At 35.5% G+C, this 6,668-nt stretch overlaps 1 long non-coding RNA gene across 1 annotated transcript; it reads right to left on the reverse strand.

The window, feature by feature from the left end:
- Positions 1-1,980: 1,980 nt before the first annotated feature.
- Positions 1,981-6,027, reverse strand: LOC102027901. The gene is made up of 5 exons (XR_261918.1): positions 5,863-6,027; positions 5,583-5,750; positions 5,386-5,477; positions 2,575-2,763; positions 1,981-2,412 (listed from the first exon to the last, which is right to left on the reverse strand). It is a non-coding gene; the product is annotated as an uncharacterized LOC102027901 (long non-coding RNA).
- Positions 6,028-6,668: the final 641 nt, after the last annotated feature.

A 6,668-nucleotide genomic window follows, 5' to 3' on the forward strand; every position in this document is an offset into this window, starting at 1 on the left:
AAACCTTTATTTCATAAAGGGTTTGAGGAGGAACGGCTATGAAGCTCCTGCAGTACTTTCTACAATTGCAGATATTTAAAAGATCTAGGTTTCTCATCTTTTTATCCATCTTTAGTAATTTGAAAACTTGCTTCCAGTAAGCTCAATACTATGGGACATGAAATGTACATCAAATTTTCTTCAAACTCTTGTAAAATTGCTTTACTTCTTAGTCCTTCACTTAGAGCCTTAGTAAATCTGATTTGGAATTGATTTTTTAATAAGCTTGGGAGCTTGCAGAAGTAATTTTTAGTTTATCTCAATAATGCATATATGGGGCTAATCCCATTTCCAAGTGATTCTTGAAATGATTACTTAATATGTATTTTCCAACTGCTTTGGTAAACAGAAACAGAACATTTGAGGAATATGGTAACTCAAAAGACCTCTTAGTCGTGATGCAGCTCATACTATGTCTGTTCACTAGTTTTCTTTTAGGGTTTTTTCATGACTGGATCAGTTCCTCTGAGCACTAGCTGAGCATTGAAATCACATTATTATTATTGTTATTATTATTATTAATTATAATTATTATTACAGTGTTTATACCTGGTCTCTACATCATATTAATTGAATAAGAATTCTAGCACAGGCTCCAACTATCAGATATTAACATTTTTTCAGAGTCTTTAAAGTGAAAACTGTGTAAAACTTTGGGAATAAATAACATTATTCTGACATAAATGTACACCTAGATATCAAAGATATCTATAAGATTTAATAAAATATATTAAGTCAGTAAATGTGGAAATACACAGAGAGAAAAATACAAGGTAATGATGATTTGTATTTTTAAGCCTTGGACTGAAGCCTGTTAAGAGCAGAGTTGAAGCTCAAATGCCTGGGTTATGAGAACACTTTTTTTTTTTCAATTTTATCCAAATAACATGACAAAACTCAGTGCAAAATTATGGATCCACAAATACAGAGAAAAGTGAATATACATTTCACTCAGTGGTCCTCAGACTGGGACATACTGGAAACTACAGTACGTGGACATTTTCAACACAAGTGGTTTTTTGCAAACCTCTTTCCAGTTGTTCAACTTCCATGTGTGCTCCTCCATAAAATGTGCTTTCCATGGCAGGGCTCTATGATTCTTCTTTCTCAGTTCTCTTCTTTTGCAACTAGGCATTATCCCAAGTATCTCACATGTTACACTCACAATGCACTGCCCTGCTATTTTATCCCTGGTCACCACCCCTTGCACCCATTAGTGCTACCCATGTCCCAGGGACAATGGCCATGTACTTCCGCTCTGGAAGTTATAGCTATGCTTAGCAAATGTTGGGCTACAGTAATGGTCTGGTGCTTGAACCGGACCATACTGACTATTCTGTATCCAGTAGGTTCTGCTTCCTCTAACTAGCACTTCTGCACTAACAACGGGAATGAGCGCTAGAAGTTTTGTCAGGAGTTGGACAATTTTCTCTTCTTTTTTATACTAGAACTATTATAACTGCTTTCTACTTACTTATATAATGTTACATGACTAGTAATTTTGTTTTATTTATTCTCTTCTGCTTTCTATAGACTGGAGCTGGTCCAGGTTGACAATTTCAGCAGTAAACAACAAAGGTTATTAGGAGCATTCCTACTTGCCAGTAGTCCCACAAAATTAACATCCCCAATCCTTCTTGCTGGTTGGATAACATCTAAGACCTGACTGACAGAAGAATGTTGGTCACATTCCTTCAAATCTCAGTGAAAGGCACAAATTGGATATAAAGTGGGAGCCTGGTAGCTTTCACAAAGAATCTAGAACAACTCAACAAAACTGAGTTTCCTTCTTTCATCATTTTATGTCTCTACTATGTATTTAAAAATATTTCAGAAAAAAGTCTTTCAGAATGAAGCCATACCTATCAGCATTATTTCTACCAACAAATGGCAAATTCAAATTAAATGTGGAAAGACAAAATGATGAATCTGAGCAAGACATATAACCAAATAATATCATCTTTTAAAATGACGGAGACTCAATTTTTGTAGTAGAAGAGAAATATACAGACTATAATTTTGAACAAAACAAAATAGTGAATTATGCAGCTGTTGTGATGTCAGAGGCATATGTGAAATAAAAATCCTGGATGAGAACACATTTCAATTATTAAGAATAGTTTCTCTGGATGAGGAGCTTTGGTATGATTGCTATCATTGTACTTGTGAATATTTTCCAGCAAATTCAGACAGTTGGTGTATCGTTTCTATATTGGAGAGTAATTAATTTGATTGAACAGATTTCTCAAAAGCTGGTCCCATTTGCTGGTCCTCTCGGGAGGGCAGGTGGCCCCTGATGCTAAGTTCTCAGGAAGTCGTTCTCCAAGATAACCACATTTTGCCAGTATTTTCTGCTTCCAGCTTCTAAGCCCCCTATAGGACACAGAGTAGATGTAAAGTAGTTTCCTCTTAGGACAGCATATACACTCCAAAACTCTTAGAAAATTCCTAAAATTATAGATAGTATCAAACCATATACCCTATACATACTACACACACACACACACACACACACACACACACGCACACACTAACCTTTCCATCTTAAGTGAGCACACATGCTCTGTGTCTGCATCTTTTGCAATTTCAGGTGTTGAGACAGGAAATTAGGCATGGCAAATCTTGGCTGAACAAGCAGGCATGACCTGTGAGTCACAGAGAGCTGTCACATCATGGCTGAGATGCATGCAGGAACTTTGGAGCCCTGCATGGGACAGTTTGGACCTGATATCAGGAAAAGATAAAAATGATTTCACTGCCTCTGCCCTCTTGTTCTTGCAGTGGTCAATTCTGTGTGTACGTCATGCCTTCTCTTTTCTCTTACTTTGTTTCTTCTGTTTTACTTCAATAAATATTCAAATGTTACATGCACTGTTCATCTCCATCCAGTTCACTAAGCGGACAAGAACTGGTCCAACCAGACACCACCCCATCCAACAACAGTCTGACCCCCAAATTAGCACAAATTTATTTTTCCTTCTTCACAATTTCAGAGAAAGAATATTCATTCTTACAATAAAATTTAGCAGTTTCAGGCATGATTTGTTTCTATTTTCCTAAGGTTAAAGCTTTGACCTTTTGCATAAAAGAAAGCTCTTTGCAGCTTCCCTTTGGTCTATAAAAATGGCCAGCATCACTACTATTGCAATTAGGGGCCATTATGAAATGAGACAAAGGATATTGTAACACAGGCACTGGACTATTGTAACACAGACACCACAATTGATTTTATAACACAGAGAGGTATAAAATAACTAACAGTAAGTGCATGTGTGTGTGTGTGTGTGTGTGTGTGTGTGTGTGTGTGTGTGATTTACCCCACAGGACCACACTAGAATAGAGGTGATTCATGTCCTAGGGTTGGAATGAAAAGAAAGACATGTAATTTCAGAATGCTACTCAGAAACATATGTAATTTAAAAATTATGATTGTTTTTTGAAATTTTCCACTGAATATTTTCTGATCACAGTTGGCCAAGGGGGACTGAAACCATTGAAAGGGAAACCATGGTTGGGGGCTGGTCACCTCCTCTGTACCATTACAAAAGTTCTCCTTCAGTAAATTCATGCTTACCTTGGGAAAGGAGGGAGTTTTACTCAGATTCCTGACACTGTTTCTACAGTGAGTGAGCCAGGCTGCCGTAGGACTGGCTGTTCCATTTCTCATAAGTAGAGGTTCTCTTTGTTCCTATGTATTGTATTATTATTCCTAAACAAATCTTGTTTAGGATATATACATCCTAAACTGAGGTAGATATATTTTTAAATCAGAGTTTAATTAACTTAACACTATTTTCTCTACTAATAAAAATTTAAAAACATTTATCCACACTTGTGCTAAGGAAGCATTTTCTCACTTTGAAATCCAGCTCCTGAATCTAATAAATTCTCTGTTTTCTTCAATGAGTAATTCACAACTATGAAAAAATATCTTTAAAAAATATATATTTAACTTGGTCAAATACAAAAACTAAATTTGGATGCCAAATATGATCTATGAAAGCCTGCCTTCCCAAATATAATCCCAAAACTCTGATAGGCTCTATGGTTATTTATGCCCATCCAAAATGAATGTAAGGCAAATCTCTACATTCTTCTTTTTTCTTTTCTTTTCTTTTCTTCTTTCTTTTCTTTCTTTTTCTTATTTTCTTTTCTTTGAAATCCATCTAAGTATAAGTTTAAGAACATTATGAACTTCTCTGTAAATCTGTTTTCTTCTAGGACTTAGTGCAAACTAATTTGCTTCTAAAAACATTTCATAAAATAATTTTGGGTCAGCAATTATTCTGTAACCAACTTTCCAAAATGTTTAAAGAGGTTAACTAAAATTTAAAAATTAAAATTGAAGATAACTTCTAAATAATGCCTTATTACCAATAATTGTTATCCAAGTGAAAAAAATACATTTGTCAAAGAGCAGATAAGATAAGCGTCCTAATGATATTTTCTTAATTCAAATTAAAAGCATATATATATGGAGATACTCTATAGTAGAGCTTGTACCAAGTTTTGAGAACTCAAGGTACTTAGCATGAGGGATTTGTCTAGGGCTTATGGAGTGAAAAAATTTATGGGGCAGTTTAAAGAAAAAGAACAAAGAACAGAAGAGACATATTTGCAAGGGATAAAGATATTCTCTAGCCCAGCTACAGAGAACAGACATAATTTTTCATATAAAGAAAGAAGCTACTGAAATAAATTTAATAGATTTTCATTTTTTAAAATTGGTGTAAGACTCAGAGAATGAGCAATATCGTTTAGAGTAAAAGGTGGAAGATATAACACTTTAGGAATCACGGTTTTCATTTACGTATGTATTTCAGCACCACAGTGAAAATGGAAAACAATCTGGTCGCATTTAGCAAAGTTTGTATTGCACTTTGGCTAGCAAGTGAAGTGGGTCCTCTAGGTGGGAAACAGGCAGAACTCCCGGAACAGCCACAGAACTATGCCAGCCCAGGAAAGAAAACACACGGGCCAATGCAGTTTGACACAAGCATAGTCAAGACAGTTCTGAGATTCTCAGAAATACCTGGAGAGATTTCATCCTCATGGAGCTTTGACTTCACTCTTATTTCCATATTTCTGAGAATGATGAGTAATAATTCCTCACGAATATCTGGAAAAATCTTGATTTACTTATTCTCTACAAATAGTGGACACGTTATAGATCTCATCATATTACAAACTAATTATATTTAAGAAACTTCAATAATTTTTTTTAATTTTCACCAAGTCAGCAAATAGTAGACCTTAAATTTTTAACTATACTTCCTAGGTTTTTTCAGTGAGTATAGTAGATCTTTAGGTTAAAGATATAACACTTTAGGAATCTAGTTGACAAACCAAAATGCTCTGCCTTCAAGTACTTGGCTTATTTCTCAGGTTAATATCAGTTATTTTCATCTCTTTTGTGTCAACCAGCTCTTCCTTTTTTCCTGAAAGAAATATTAATGACGGTTACCATGTAAATAAAAACAAAACATTTTCAAGTCAGACTAAACAAACAAGTCAAATAGAGGCAGATTGAAAATTACACGTACAGTTTAGCTCAGCATAAGAACCAGGCCAGTCACTGCTGCTTTGCATGGTGCCTTGGGGCCCTTGTGAGAGGAGCTTCTGGTTCATCCAGTTTTGTAATGATTTTCAGGACTTGCTTCACTGCCTACTCCTCTTGAGTGTTGAGGGAATCATTAAAGTTACAACTTTTCCTTGATAAAAATACAGGAATATATATTAAACATAAAGCATAACTAAATGACACTAGCTAGGGCTAAAAACCATGTATTGTTTAAAAATTAATTTATACCAAAGAAAATCTACCTGAATTGTGCAGTTCCTTTGCATGAACACACATAGGCAATATCCCTTATATCTCCTTTTATCCTTCTAGAGCCTTCTGGAAACCATCTATCAAAATGTCAACCAATCTGTTCAGCAGGAGAAAGTAAATGCACATTTGGAGGTCCCTAGTCCATTGTCTTAAGTCATTTCATTAAGAAGTACATTAGTGACATCAGTACAATCAAACCGCTGAAATTTAGAACATTGTGCTCACGGTAAACTCAACATCAAAGAATTGTGGAAGGGCTTCTGATTCTTTTCATACACAGAAAGATTAGTAGTCTTATTGAGTCACTGCTCATTTTTCTTGTTTTTTTTCTTTATTAAATTATGAACACAAGATGGAGCTTTTCCTTGAGAAGCTTGTAAGGTTTTGCTTCACTGAGAACCAGGTATGGGTGTAATAATTTTCTTGTGGTTTGACCACATTAGTAACAATCCTGTGGGAAAAAAAGATTCATGGTGATCAAGATTATTTGGGTCTTTTGTTTACAGTTTTCTTCCACATTCACAGCCATTTGTGAGATGAGACTCAGAAAATTTCAGTAAGTAGTGTAGGTTAGCATCAAAGCAGCCATTACTACTTCTTCTGGGAGTGTAAGTTTCCACCTGGGTATCTTATCCTCCCCTCCACTTACCCTAGTGATCCTGGTCTAAGTGGAGCTGCATTTCCACATGGCCCTGTGCAAGTTGGAGAGATTGTTGTATTTCTTGACTGTGTTAATTGGCTCAGGCATGGTAAGGACACATCTTGGGTTTGAATGAGTGACTGGGAACTTTTTGAG

The sequence above is a fragment of the Chinchilla lanigera genome, unplaced genomic scaffold (assembly GCF_000276665.1).
Source record: "Chinchilla lanigera isolate Chin_1 unplaced genomic scaffold, ChiLan1.0 scaffold00037, whole genome shotgun sequence".
In the NCBI taxonomy this organism is placed as follows: domain Eukaryota; kingdom Metazoa; phylum Chordata; class Mammalia; order Rodentia; family Chinchillidae; genus Chinchilla; species Chinchilla lanigera.